General features: G+C 51.6%; 1 protein-coding gene across 1 annotated transcript in view; it reads left to right on the top strand.

The window, feature by feature from the left end:
- Nucleotides 1-245: 245 nt before the first annotated feature.
- Nucleotides 246-15,152, top strand: part of SRRM3 (serine/arginine repetitive matrix 3) — an 84,683-nt gene continuing 69,776 nt past the window's right edge. Inside the window, 1 exon segment of the mRNA XM_031664916.1 lies at nucleotides 246-393. The gene's annotated coding sequence lies outside the window, so the exon portion shown is untranslated.

Genomic DNA, 15,152 nt, shown 5'->3' on the forward strand with positions numbered 1-15,152 from the left:
CCAGGGGTTGGGGCGGGGAGCGGGGAGGTGGGGGGCAACGGGGACACGGGGTAGGAGGGCGGGAGGGAGGAGGAGCGGGCGGGGGGAGGGTCCGTCCCAGCCTCCCGGGCCGTTGCCTCCGCTGCTGGCGTTCCTCCGGGCCTGCGGATGGCGCTGCGGGCTCGGGGCCTGGCCGCTCTGGCCGGCGAGCGGGCAGGGAGGCGCCTCGGTGGCTGTGCGCTGTCCAGCATTTCAGCAAGCGGCGGCGGCTCCCGCGGGGAGGCGGAGGGTGCGGGGCCGCGGGGGCCGCGGAGCTGCCCTGCCCAACCCAGCCCAGGCGAGGCGGCAGCCCGGACCAGCGGGACCCGAGGGCCTGGCCCCAGCGCCCGGCAGATCGCGGCGGTCAGCGGGGAGGTGAGAGCGCCTGTGGGGCGGGGGCATCTCCCAGAGGGGCTGGGGCTGGGTGGAATCTCAGGCCTCCCCAGTACCCCCGTGGTCTGCAGGCTCCCCGGAGCAGAGGGGCAATATGGGGGGACGGCGAGGGTGTCTGTCCGGGGGTTCCAGGCGCCCGGGGAGCAGAGATGAGGGACATTCATTTCACTGAGAGGGATGGAGACAGTGGGGACTCTTTGGGGTCACGGGCAGGACTCCCTTGGACATAAATGACCATGGCCTGGTCCATGAGGGTGCCAGAGAGGCCCCCCAACTGCAACCCCACTGAGGAGAAGGACCTGCTCCCCAGGGAAGGGAGGACCGATGCAGGGACCCCATGGAGATGCTGGTCACTGGCCCGGGTGGAGGGAGCAGGCCCCCACCTGGATGCTGGGCCTCTGTCCAGCATGAGGTGCTGGCCCAGGGGACAGCCTGGCCCCTTTCCCGGCTGCCCAAATGCCCCTAGGGAGGTAGGAGCTGGCAAGGAGAACTGGGTCTCACAGGATGGCATTTACTCTTGCACTGAGAAGAGGATGGAGGACACAGAAGAGAAAATAGCTACTAGGAATTTGGGAGGGGGTTCTCTGTGCACACACCCCTCCCCACAGATGCCCAGAGAGAGTTTCTAGAGCCCAAGTTAGCCCTGCCCCAGAGTGAATTCCTGGTAAAGAGGAGAGCTGAGAAAAGACGCAACCTCTGCCTTGCCTCCGCCTCCCCCTCCCTTCCAGGGCTCCTGCCTGGACAGTGTTGAAGTCTCCTGCAGTTCCTACTCCTGACAGCAGATCCATTGTGGGGAGAGATTTAGGGGGAGGAAGGGAAGGTTGTACCAAGGTCTGACCTGGTACTTCAATGCCTGTGCCCTATCCCAGCCATAACTTCTTGCTGCCCTAAGACCTCACTCACCCTAGCATTAGGGGGCTTGGGCTGGTCTTTTGTCCCATGGCAAGAGAAATGGCAGGTGCTGGGCTTTGATGGAGAGATGTGCACAAGTTCCTCTGTCCAGGGGGCATCTTAAGGTCATGGCCTCCGTTTGTTCCAGCTTCTTCCTCAGCCAAAAATAGGACCCAGCTGGCTAGGAAATTGTTCCCACACAACACTAGCTTTCTGGTTCCTTAACTTTATGCCCCATCCCACTCTCCTGTGGGGTGGAGGAGGTATTCTTGAAGAGTGACTGAAGAGTCAACTGGGTTTTAAGAGGTAGGGGTATGTGGGTTGGGAGTCATGGACTCTGATGTCAGAAAGACATGGAATCAAATCTAGGTTGTGTGACCTCAGGTAAGCCATTGACCTTTCTGAGTCTGTTTTCAATCTGTAAAACAGGTGTAGTGTTAACAATGTCTACTTTGCTGTTGAAAGAAATAATCTGGATGAGGGGATGGGAGACGACTTCTATGGTATAAAATGCTGGGTGAGTGTTAGTAAATAGGAGACAAGTAAGAATTTCTTAAAGAAGAGCTGGATAAATGTGGAAGAGTGTTCCGTGTTATTTGAAGCACATTTTTCTGTTCCCGGAGGAGATTAACAGTGGTTGAGAGCCTCATACCAAGCTCCATGCTGGGCACAATGCAACGGTTGACTCAGCTAATCCTCGCAGAAGCTTCACAAGGAAGACATCATTGTCCCTATTTCATAGCTGAGAAATGAGGCTTGAGTGACTTTCCCAAGGTCATGAAGCCACTTGTGCTGTCCTCCTGGAGGCGGGAGAGTTACTGATGACCTGTCCCATCCTCTGTTTATCAAGGCCCAGTTCAATGCCAGCATCTTGATTTATGATGCCAGCTTTACAGGTGGGGAGCCTGAGTGAGATGGGTGAGGGCGTACAGTGTAGTTAGGAGGTGACTCCCGCAAGGTCACTGGGATACTTGGAGGTAGAATGTGACTTGAACTGGCCAGCAGGGTGCCTCCACCCCTGTCACATCTACCAAAGAAGGAGTCTGGGTCTGACAGTCCCATCTGCTCACTTCTGTACCCTCTTTGCACCTCCTCTGCCTCCCAACCTCTTGCTGACCTCTGCAAGCCAGTGACTGCCCCTTCCTTTCTTAGTGGTTCACCCTCACCTCCTGAGATGGTCCATGGCCAGGAGCAGCTACTAGCGCTGCTGGGGTCAGCCTCCCTTCCTGACTTTTCTCCCTCCTCTGCCCACATTTTATTGTCTCCCAGGGACAAAATCATAGCTCTTCCTATCTCAGAAGCCTACCAGGGGCATCGACGGGGAGGTTAGAGGAGCCCAGCCCCTCTTTCTTCACTCCTACACATACACTGAGCCTCTGCCCATGGTCCTGTAACTTCATATACATGATCTCATCTCATCCTCACATAACCTGGAGCCAAAGGTGCTGCTGCTGTCTGCCTTTCACACAGGAGCAAAACAAGGCCTGAAGGTGTGATGGGACTTTCCCAAGGTCACAGAGCAAGGTCTTGGTGCAACCCAAACCCACTGCCTCAGAACCCCAAGGTGACTTCCACAACACTACTCTGCCCCCAGTTCTCCAGGCTCCCCAGGGCAAGAGGCCAGTGAGTGTTGGAGGGGTGGGTGGCATGTGGTGAAGGCAACTGAAGGACTCTTGAACAGGAGTCCAAGGACCTTCTTTCTGGCCCTATCTCTGATCCTGGCTCCCTGTATGACCTTGAATGTGTCCCTTCCCATGTCTTGGCTTCGGTGTCCCCAACACTAAAATGATGGGGTTTAACATCAGGTGCAGTGGCTCACACCTGTAGTCCTAACACTTTGGGAGGCCAAGGCAGGAGGATCCCTTGAGGCCAGGAGTTCAAGACCAGCCTGGGCAACATAGCAAGACCCCATCTCTACAAAAAATTATAAAAAGAAAGCTGCTCTCCTCTGAACATCACTTCTCCCAGCTCCTTTCTTCTCACTCAGCCTCCTGCCCCTCAGTGAGTCCCCGCTCCTGATCCCCTCTCCCCTCATGGAACCCTCCCCCATCTCTCATCACCCCCCTGCCCAACTCCTTCACTGAGCCAAGGTGTTGAACTGAGAAGGAACTTCGCCTCCATTTCTTGCAGCCCCTCCCACTCAGCCTGGACTCATTTCCACACTGACCCAGTCCCCCAGCCGGGCTTGCCTCTTCTCTCTCTCTTTTTTGTTTATTTGTTTGTTTGTTTGTTTGTTTTCTTTTGAGACAGAATCTTGCTCTGTCGCCCAGGCTGGAGTGCAGTGGCGCAATCTCAGCTCACTCAACCTCTGCCTCCTGGGTTCAAATGATTCTCCTACCTCAGCCTCCCAAGTAGCTGGGACTACAGGTGTGCGCCACCACGCCCAGCTAATTTTTGTAGTTTTAGTAGAGATGGGGTTTTGCGATGTTGGCCAAGCTGCTCTCAAACTCCTGACCTCAGGTGATCCTCCCACCTCAGCCTCACAAAGTGTTAGGATTACAGGCGTGAGCCACTGCACCCAGCCATGCCTCCTGTTTTTACAACGCCAGCTGCAAACTCTCCTATTTTCCCCACAATTCCATGAATAAGCCTCAATCACCTCACCTCTGTTGCTTCCCTCGTCCCATGCCTGTGGTCCTTGGGGGCCTCGTGGGCTCTGGTGAACAACCCTGGGAGGTGTATGGAAGACATCTTCAGTGTCCCTGCAGCTCACCTCAAATTCTCAGCCAGAAAGGACTCTAATCTTGGTTCAACCAGAGTCCTGGGAGCTGTAGGTGGCCACTGGGCCTGTCTAAGCCCTATTTCCTCCCCCACCTTTAATTAAGACCCAAGACTGTAGGTGACTTGGGACAGGTGAATTTGAAATCTCAGCTCCAATAAATCAAAGCTTGAAACACTGGAGGTGACTTCAACCTCTAATGATGGAACCGCAGACTTCCTGACATACAGATTTATAGGGCAGAGAGATGTTTAAATCTTCGGACTGACAGGGCCTTCATGTGTGGGAGGTCATCTGGTCAAAACCCATTTGTTTTAAAATTTTTTGAGAGAGGGGCTCAATCTGTTGCCCAGGCTGTCGTGCAGTGGCACAATCACAGCTCACTGCAGCCTCGACCTCCTGGGCTCTAGTGATCCTCCCTCCTCAGCCTCCCGAATAGCGAGGACTATAGGCATGTACAACCACACCCAGCAATTATTATTATTTCTTTTAGAGATGGGGTCTCACTATGTTGCTTTGGCTTCCAAAAGTGCTAGAATTAGAGGCATGAGCCACCACACCCATCCAAGAACAGCTTTTGAAGAATGGAGAAGAATCGGATGAGGGGAAGGGAAGGCGTTTGGGGGGGCAGAGTGAGGGGGAGTGGGTTCAGAGAGGTGAAAAGGATTGGAGATTGAGAGAGAGAGAGAGAAAGAAAGAAATAAAGAAAGAGAGAAAGAGAGTGAGAGAGAGAGAGAGAGAAAGAGAGAGAGAGAGAGAAAGAGAGAGAGAGAGAGAGAGAGAGCCAGCAGGAGGAGCGGGATGCCCAGGAGAACAGAGGGGATTATGACAGGGAAGGGCTTGTTACCGACAATTACAGACCCTGCCTCACCCAGCCTAGGCCTTCACTGTGGCTTAGCACCTGCTGATACCTCTGGCGTGCTGCCCCTCTGCCCTCTTCTGGGTCATGAGCACAGGAAGGTGACATCTCCATCCCAGAGGCTCAGCCTTTTTGGCCCCATGTCATCTAGAAAAGGGCTCTCAGAGGGCCTGGGTGGGTGAGCCAGGTTCAGGCTGCCTCACTGACTGTTAGCCTAGAAGACAGGCCCCTGGGGCCATGTGTACATTGGCTCCAGAGCAGTCCTCGCCCTCCCAGGACTCCTCCAGAGCCTAAAGCCTCTGGCCTGTCCTTCGGCAGTGCTGCTTCCTCGGCAGCCAGCCTGGCCTCAGCCTCCTGCCGCCCCCGCCCTGGCCTCCTGCCCACTGCAGAGGCTGCTGTGCCGGCGGAAGCTGACGGACAGTGCCACGGCTCCCTTAGCATCCTGCCAGGGCCTCTGAGGGCTGTGAGGAGGCCTGGCCGGTTACCTGGACCCCAGGGTCCAGGGGGCTTCCTCAGCTGAGCCCCCTCCTAGTCCAGCACTCCCTCCTCACCACCATTTCTCAGGACTTCCCAGGACAGAGACAGGTAAAAGCAAGTTGTACTGAATTGTTTTGATTCTAAGAATGGCATATCTTCAGCCTAGGCAACATAGCAAGACCTCGGCTCACTAAAAAAAATAAAAATAAAAAATCAGCCATGTGTTGTGGCCCATGCCTGTAGTCCCAGCTACTTGGGAGGCTGAGGTGGGAGGACTGCTTGAGTCTAGGAGTTCAAGGCTATAGTGAACTATGATTGCACAGCTACACTCCAGCCTGGGCAACAGAGTGGGACTCCATCTCAAAAGAAGAAAACACACAAACAGACACACACACACACACACACACACACACACAGAAAGAGAGAGAATGACATATCTTCATTGTACAAGTCTTGGGAAATACAGAAACCAAGGAGAAAATAGAAATGATCAGTAGTCGCACCACCCAGAGACAACCACTTTGAATACGGTATGGTATTTCCTTGCAGGCTTTTTTCCATGTGTCCGTACATGGAGGTACATAGAGTTAAATAATCAGGAACATGCTGCAGGAGGGAGTCTGTTGCTGGTTTTACTCTATCATGAGCATTGTCTGATGTCTTTAAAGACTCTTTAGGGCCAGGTTTAGTGGCTCACCCTTGTAATCCCAGCACTTTGGGAAGCCAAGGCAGGAGGATCACTTGAGCCCAGCAGTTTGAGACCAGCCTGGGAAACATAGTGAAACCCCATCTCTACCTACCTACCTAAATAAATAAATAAATAAATAAATAAATAAATAAATATTAGCCAGGCTTAGTGGTGCACGCATGTAGTCCCAGCTACTCAGGAGGCTGAGGTAGGAGGATCGCTGGAGCCCAGGAGTTCAAGGCTGCAGTGAGCTGAGATCGCACCACTGCACTCCAGCCTGAGCGACAGAGCGGGACTCTGTCTCAACAAATAAATAAATAAATAAATATTCTTCCAAAACCATATTTTTAATAGCCTTTTAAAGGCTGGGCATGGGTGAAGCTGAGAGCTGCAGAGAGAATCTCTCCCCTGCCCTGCCCCTGCCTTGCCCGTCTTGGGTGGGCACAGCTTTGGGGTCTGTGTGTGTGAATTTCCCCTGGTGAAAATAACTTTATGGCCTGGGATAGGTCAGACAGAAAGTAAGGCATGCCCCTCTGCCAGGGATTGAGGTGAGGATTTACCAGAACTGCTAGGGAAGGAGGACATGAGCGCATCATACATCCCTGGCAGGGTGGGCTCAGGTGGCGGCAAGGGCTTGGATCCAACAAGACCCCAGAAGAAAGCACCTAGAACTGGAATCAGGTGGCTCCGAATCTCCTGGACCCTGATTTCAGCTGGCCTCCAACCTCCACCCTTTTTCTCTTCTGTAAAATGGACATAATGATACTTGCCTCCAGGTGATACTAGAAGTGACTCAGGTCCTGGGTTTGAAAACACCCTAGGGCTAGGCATGGTGGCTTATGCCTATAATCCCAGAACTTTAGGAGGCCAAGGTGAGAGGATCACTTGAGCCCAGGAGTTGAAGACCAATCTGGGCAACATAATAAGACCCCATCTCTGCAAAAAAAAAAAAAAAAAAGGAAAAAGAAAAAAAGAAATAAAAAAGAAAAAAGAATTAAGCGGGGTACAGTGGCTCACGCACCATCATCCCGCTTTGGGAGGCCGAGATGGGCAGATCACTTGAGACCCAGGAGTTCGAGAAATCAAATAAAGTCATGAATAAGACAGGCCTGGGAGGGATCAAATTGAATCTGGATCGGAGTCGATTGTCGTCAGATCAGGTCAATTTCCGGCACGCGAAACCAGGCCGCAGTCATCATCTTTCTGGGAGCAAAGAATAAAATGGATCTAAAGGTCAGGAATCAAAACCAGTCGCTCGATCTCATAAAGGTCAAGGCTTCATTAAAATCAGCTCAGAATAATGCTTTCTAATCGAGATCAACTCGACAACTCGCTCAGATTTCAATCTTTTTGCACGCAAAAAGAAAAGAAAAAAGAAAGAAAAGAAAAGAAAGAAAAGGAAGGAAAAGAAAAGAAGAAAAGAAAGAAGAAAAGAAAGAAAGAAGAAAGAAAGAAAGAAAGTCTTGAGGACATGGTGGATTCCACCATGAATATTCTCAGGGATCACTGAGACGGGAGGATCATAGACAGAAGTCAAGGTACAATGAGCTATGATTGCACCACTACTCCAGCCTGAGTGACAGAGCAAAGATCCTCAAAGAAGCACCAGGAAGATTAAAATCCAGTGCACTTCAGGTTGGGGTCACGCGGTGGTGGACTGCTCAATTGACGCTGAGAGCCTCCTGTTTTCTGGGCACAGCACGAGACCGGACTGGGAGTCAGACCTGATGAGGAACTTCTGGACCGGTGGGAAGGAAAGCAGTCATGAAAACTGATGATCACTGAGGTTCTGCTAGAACTAAGTCATCCAAAGTGATATGGAGAGTCAGAGGAGGCTTCTGGGAGAGGGGACATTTCAGTTGGGCCTCAAAGAATGATAGGGGAAGTGCCAGACAGAGAGGGCAGAGGATTGGCACTCCAGACAGCATCATGGGCAATGGCACAGAGGTATGAAACCTCCTGGCTGGATTCAGGGGATAGAGAGTTACCTAATGTGGCCATAGGACAGGACAGAGGGCGGGCTGATAATAGAAGGCAGCCCAGTGGGAGTGGCTGGCTTTGAAGAGTTGGAATTTTTTTGTTTGTTTGTGTTTGTTTTTATTTGTTTGTTTGTTTGTTTTTGAGACAGGGTCTCACCATCAGCCAGGCTGGAGTGCAATGGCAAGATCATAGCTCACTGCAGCCTCCAACTCCTGGGCTCAAGATATTCTCTTGCCTCAGCCTTCTAAGTGGCTGGGATGACATGCATGTGCCACCACACCCAACTAACTTTTTAATGTTTTTGTAGAGACAAGGTCTCCCTATGTTGCCCAGGCTGGTCTCAAATGCCTGGCCTCAAGCGATCCTCCCATCTCTGCCTCTCAAAGTGCTGGGATTACAGGCATGAGCCGCTGCACCCAGTCAAGACCTGGAAATTTATTCAGAAAGGAATGACAACCATAAGCTCTGGAGCAATGCCATAAAATGCTCAGTTTTGCACTTCAGGAAGCCCCCTCTGGCTGCAATGGGGTAGGAGGCAGAGAAGGAGAGAAAGACCAAGAGCCGAGAGGTCAGGGACGTGTCTGCGTCCCTATTTATTAGGAGGTGACGGTACCGCTGAAATGGGGTATAGGATACCAGAGACGTGCCTCTGGGAGCTGGGCGACCTGCCCTCTACACCCATCTCCAGCTGATGGCACAGCCCTTGTTATCAGACAGAGTGCCCCAGGTCAGAGGAGTGGGCTTTAAGACTGGCAGAACCTCCAAGCCACCCCTTCTCCCATCAGGGCCCCAGAGAGGGCTTCTGGGGAGGCAGAAAAGCTGGCACATTCAGGGGGTCCTTCCTGGGGGAAGCCCTGTCTTCCCTCTCCATCAGGCCCTATCTGACACATATGTCTTGGTCCTCACGACCCATCCATCATTCTCCCCAAAACACCTCTCTCTTCCCCGCCTCTCAAATGTTCTCTTCTTCTCTCTCCTGCTCTTCAGACATCAGAAAGCAGAGATGGTCATTCATTCACTCATTCATTCATCACACAGCAGCAGCTCCTCCCCACTTAAAAGCTGCATGAACACATTGTCATCTCCAAGCCCTGTGCTAGGCACTAGGTAAAGGGAGGAGGAGCAGGAGCTGGGCAAGTGACTAGCACCTGTGGTCCCAGATGCTTGGGAGGCTGGGACACGAGGATTGCTTGAATCCTGGGGTTTGAGGCGGTAGTGCACTATGATCACAGCTGTAAATAGCCCCTGCACTCCAGCCTGGGCAACATAGTGAGATCCCACCTCTAAAAAAAATGGGAGGAGCAGGACAGTCCTTGAGCCCCAGCAGCCCTGGAGATTTTTTTTTTTTTTTTTTTTTTTGAGATGGAGTCTCGCTCTGTCACCTAGGCTGGAGTGCAGTGGCTCGATCTTGACTCACTGCAACCTCCATCTCCCAGGTTCAAGCGATTCTCATGCCTCAGCCTCCCGAGTAGCTGGGACTACAGGCTCCTGCCACTATGCCTGGCTAATTTTTTTTTCTTCTTCTTCTTCTTTTTTTTTTTTTTTGTATTTTTTAGTAGAGATGGGGTTTCAACATATTGGGCAGGCTGGTCTCGAACTCCCGACCTTGTAATCTGCCCACCTCAGCCTCCCAAAGTGCTGGGATTACAGGCATGAGCCTCCGTGCCCAGCCAAGAATGTTTTTTAGATGGACTAGGGGTTATGTAGCAGCATTCCAAGGGCTACCGGGACACCAGTGTGGGGAAGGACTGCCTGACCTGGTTGACTTTGGTTAACTTTTGAGCTGGCCTCACAGATGGAGCTCATAGAATAAATGCAGGTTTGCCAGGCGGAGGCACAAGGAGACAGGGTGTTTTTGGCAGGAGCAGAGAGGAGGAGGTAAGAGCACCAGGCGCTTGGGGAACAGCGTGGCTGGAGTGCCAAGGTCTGGGCGGAGGAGCCAAAGCCCGGGCTGGAGACAGGGGCCTCACTGTAAGGGGTAGGAGGGTCTTAGTGCCAGGCGAGGCAGCCTAGCCTTTTTTCCGTGGACGGCAGATAATGCCAGGAATGTTCCCAGTAGGTAAGTGCACGGCCAGAGCTGTTCCAGGAAGGTCACCCTGAAAAGTGAGTGTGACTTGTACAGATGGAGACAACAGGGGGCCTGCGGTGTGTTTTCAGGACATGGGTCATATGGCCTGGGACCTTTCCTCTCCTCTCCGTGGCTCAGCCCAATCTGGACACCCAGAACAACTGCAGCCATGGTCCCTAGGTGCAGAGGTACCTGCCCCAGTATTTCTAGAATTGTCCATGAAAAGCAGATTCCCAGGACCCACCCAAAACAACTGATTCCAAATCTGAGTGTGGGGCCTAGGAGTCTGAATTGTATTATTATTATTATTGCTATTACTATTACTATTATTATTATTAGAGACTGGGTCTCACTCTCTTGTCCAGGCTGGAGTGCAGTGGCGCAGTCATGGCTCACTGCAGCTTCCAACTCCTAGGCTCAAGCAATGCTCCTGCCTTAGCTTCCTGAGTAGCTGGTACTACAGGCACATGTCACCATGCCCAGATATTTTTTTTTAGCCTTTTATAGAGACAGAGTCTCTACAAACACGGGTCTATTGCCCAGCGGTCTCAACCACCGCGATCCCTCCCATCTCGGTCCCTGCTGGGATTGCGGCATGAGCCACCGCACCCAGCTGGAGGTCTGTATTTCTTTTTTTTTTTTTTTTTTTTTTTTTGAGGACAGGGTCTCACCATTTGCCAGGTGCAGGTGGCACAATCACAGCTCACTGAGTCTGACCTCCCCACTGATGATCTTCTGCAGAAGAGACCACAGGCATGCCACCAATGCCTGGCTAATTTTGCTAATTTTTGTATTTTTTTTTTTTAAAGACAGGGTTTTGCTCTGTTGCTCAGGTTGGTTCTTGAACCCTTGGCCTCAAGTGATCCTCCCACCTGCTTCAAAGTGCTGGGATTACAGGAGCTCACTGCACCTGTGCAAAGGTCTGCTCTTTTCTTCTTCCTCTTTCTTCCTTCCTTCCTTCCTTCCTTCCTTTTCTTTTCTTTCTTTTTCTTTTCTTTCCTTCTTCTTTATGAGTCTTGTTTCATGTCTTAGAGAGGCGATCTGCTCACTGCACCTCCCTCCGCCTTCCAGGTTCAAGCGACTTCTCTTGCCTCAGCCTCCCAAGTAACTGATTACAGACGCACCAGCACGCCCAGCTAATTTTTAGTTCTTTTTAGTAGAGACGGGTTACCATACACAGGTTGGTCTCAACTCCTGGCTTCAAGTGATCCTCCCACCTTGGCCTCCCCAAGTGCAGGTGGATTACAGGTATGTCACAGCCTGTGCCAGCCCTGCTGCATTTTTTTTTTTTTTTTTTTGAGACGGGAGTCTCGCTGGCTGTCTTCAGGTTGGAGTGCAGTACGATCTCGCTCTACTGCAAGCTCCGCCTCCCGGTTCATTCTCCTGCCTCAGCCTCTGAGTAGCTGGGACTACAGGCCCCACCACCAGCCTGCTAATTTTTTGTATTTTTAGTAGGACGTGGCTTCACCGTGTCTGATTCTCCTGACCTTTGTGGATCTCGCTCACTGCCTCCAAAGTGTTGGGATTACAGGCGCGGGAGCCTCAAGGCCTCGCCTAAGGTCTGCATTTTAAAGCCTCAACGCGGACTGCATGGGGAACCATTAGATGAAACCAGTGCCTTATCACTTTGCACATGTGGTTCCCTTCACCTGGAATGCCCTTCCTCCCTCTTCCTCTATCTCCCTGAGCTTCAGGCTCTGCTCAGACATCTTCTGCGTGGTGTCCTGTTCCAATCTGGGTGCCCTCAAGGGCCCGGTGCTGCTTCTTCCCTGGTTCACTTTACACCCCATTTTTTTTTTCTCACTGTCGCCTAGGTTGGAGTGCAATGGCAAGATCTCAGCTCACTACAACCTCCACCTCCCAGGTCCAAGCAATTCTCCTGCCTCTGCCCCCCTAGTAGCTGGGATTACAGGGGACTGCCACCACACCCAGCTAATTTTTTGTATTTTTAGTAGAGACGGGGTTTCACTATGTTGGCCAGGCTGGTCTCGAACTCCTGACCTCAGGCAATCCACCCGCCTTGGCCTCCCACAGTGCTAGGATTACAGGCGTGAGCCACTGTGCCGGCTTTACACCCCATTCAGACTGGTGGTTTACCTTTCCAACTCATTTGGTATTTTCTGTGTGCCGGTGCTGCTGCGTGTATTAACTTATTTAGTCCTCACAACATCCAATGAAGTAGGTAGGTCCTAGTTGGGGAAATGGAGGCACAGAGAGGTAAATACCATCACTCAGCTAAGAAGTGGTGGCCGGGCACGGTGGCTCAAGCCTGTAATCCCAGCACTTCGGGAGGCCGAGATGGGCGGATCACGAGGTCAGGAGATCGAGACCATCCTGGCTAACACGGTGAAACCCCGTCTCTACTAAAAAATACAAAAAAACTAGCCAGGCGAGGTGGCGGGCGCCTGTAGTCCCAGCTACTCGGGAGGCTGAGGCAGGAGAATGGCATAAACCCGGGAGGCGGAGCTTGCAGTGAGCCGAGATTGCGCCACTGCACTCCAGCCTGGGTGACACAGCGAGACTCCGTCTCAAAAAAAAAAAAAAAGAAGTGGTTGACGCGCAAAGGTGCGCCAAAATACTGTGAGGCCCCACAGTGGCTGTTCTTTAAGGGCAGGGACCTCGTGAGATTCATCGTTGCAGGTTGTCAGTGCAAGCAGGGGGCCTGGCATCCAGGAAGTACTCAGTTTCCTCATCTGTAGGATGGGTTGAAGGATGGGAATTTTCTCTCAGGGCTTCTCTGTAGTTTGGGGACAAAAAGGGGTTATGAGCTCTAAGGTGCTTGTGGTGGTGGTTGTTGTTGTTTTTCAACAGGGTTGCTCTGTCACCCAGGCTGCAATGCAGTGGCACAATCATAGTTCACTGCAGCCTCGAACTCCCAGGCTTAAGCGATCTTCCTGCCTCAGCCTCCCAAGTAGCTGGGACTACAGGTGCATGTCACCATGCCTTTCTAATTTTTTTTTTTCCTTAATTTTTAGCAGAGATGGGGTCTTACCACGTAGCCAGGCTGGTCTTGAACTCCTGGACTAAGTGATCCTTCTGCGTCAGCCTCTCAAAGTGTTGGGATTGCAGACGTGAGCCACCGTGCCCAGCCCTCTCTGGGATTTTAGGGTGGAACAGTTTCCCAGACAGGAGGCCTTTTCCCTCCTCCACCATGCTGTGGTTCACCCTGTCCCACAGAAATCAGCCCCTTTGAGCCTGGCCTGGGGCTGGGTACTCTGATGGAGATTCTCGGACGATAGCAGAGCAGAGTGGAGACTAGGAGAGGCCACTGCTGCACCGGGAGCTCCCACTCCCACTCTGACCTGAAGGGACTCTCCTGTTCCCAGAGCAAGGAGGACCTCCCTTCAGCACCCCTGCCATTTCTACCTCCCACCCACCATCCCTCAGGAGCTGTGGGTTATTGTCAACGATGTTGTAAATTAGCTGCTTAATTAACTATTTAGGCTAATCAGATTAATTGACATTAATTGGTTACCATTTGTCAAGGACCTTGAAAAGCCGTTCTTCTCAGAGTTGAAGTGTGTGACTGGTGCCGGGCAGGGGAGTCAGGGAGGAGCTGTCACCGTGCTAACAGCTGGGAGTGTGCAGGTGGCAGGCAGTGGCAGTTCCAAGGCCACCAGGACCGCTGCTCAGGGACTGTGCACCTCCTGGCACCTCTCAGGGAGCCCCAACTTCTGAGTTCTGGCCCCTCACACCTTGGGAAACAAGTTGTTTAAGGAAAGGTTTGACAGGGACTGGGGGAAGACTGAGAAACTTTCCTGTTCATAAAAAAATAATAATAATAAAAATAGAGATGGGGTCTTGCTATGTTGCCCAGGCTGGTCTTGAACTCTTGATCTCAAGTGATCCTCTTGCCTCAGCCTCTCAAAGTGCCGGGATGACAGACATGAGCCATTGTGCCCGGCCGGGAGACGTTCCTTCCTCCATCCCCAAGGCCTGTAAAGACCTCAGAGGGAGAGAGACCTCAAAATTCGAAATAAGCCTTGAAATAAGTAGGTCACCACAGAACAACTGCTAGGATGACGTGCATATATTCACTCAAAAAAAAAAAAAAAAAAAAGGAAAAGAAACAGGAAAGATGAGCAGTATAGGGTAGATAAAATATGCAGAATATTAAACTGTGATGAAATGATCAGATTTGCATTATTTAGTCAATTACAGCCCCCAAAACCCACAGTACATTTTTATGCCTGTTTTAAAACACAACTAACAGTTTTAAATTATAGCACTTAAAACAACAAGAAAAAAAAAACTACTATGAAATGCATCCTACGTTTTGGGAAGAGAGAGAAAAAAAAAAAGCCAACCCACTGAAACATGGGAATGTGCATTTGTCTTTAGAGACATTCTCTGAAGATTGAATGGCTCCCATATTTAGTCCAATACTGGGCTGGGAGTTAGGAGCCCGCAGTCTTTTTTTTTTTTTTCTTCTCTATCGCCCAGGCTGGAGTGCAGTGGTGCGATCTGGACTCACTGAAGGCTCCGCCTCCTGGGTTCACGCCATTCTCCTGCCTCATCCTGCCGAGTAGCTGGGACTACAGGCGCCTGCCACCACGCCCACCTAATTTTTTGTATTTTTAGTACAGAAGGGGTTTCACCGTGTTAGCCAGGATTGTCTCCATCTCCTGACCTCGTGATCTGCCCGCCTCGGCCTCCCAAAGTGCTGGGATTACAGGCATGAGACACCACGCCTGGCCTTTTTTTTTTTTTTTTTTTTAAAGACAGGATCTGGCTCTGTTGCCCAGGATGGAGTGCAGTAGTATAATCATAGCTTACGGCAGCCTCAACCTTCTAGGCCCAAATGATCCTCCCACCTCAGCCTCCTGAGTAGCTGGGACTACAGGCATGCACCACCACACTGGCTAATTTTTTTTTTGGTATTTTTTGTAGAGTCAGGGTCTTGCTATGTTGCCCAGGCTGGTCATTTGTTTGTTTGTTTGAGACAGAGTTTCGCTCTTGTCGCCAGGCTGGAGTGCAGTGGCATGATCTCAGCTCACTGCAACCTCCGCCTCCCAGGTTCAAGTGATTCCTCTGCTTCAGCTCCTGAGTAACTGGAACA

This window comes from Papio anubis, chromosome 4, assembly GCF_008728515.1.
Source record: "Papio anubis isolate 15944 chromosome 4, Panubis1.0, whole genome shotgun sequence".
In the NCBI taxonomy this organism is placed as follows: Eukaryota; Metazoa; Chordata; class Mammalia; order Primates; family Cercopithecidae; genus Papio; species Papio anubis.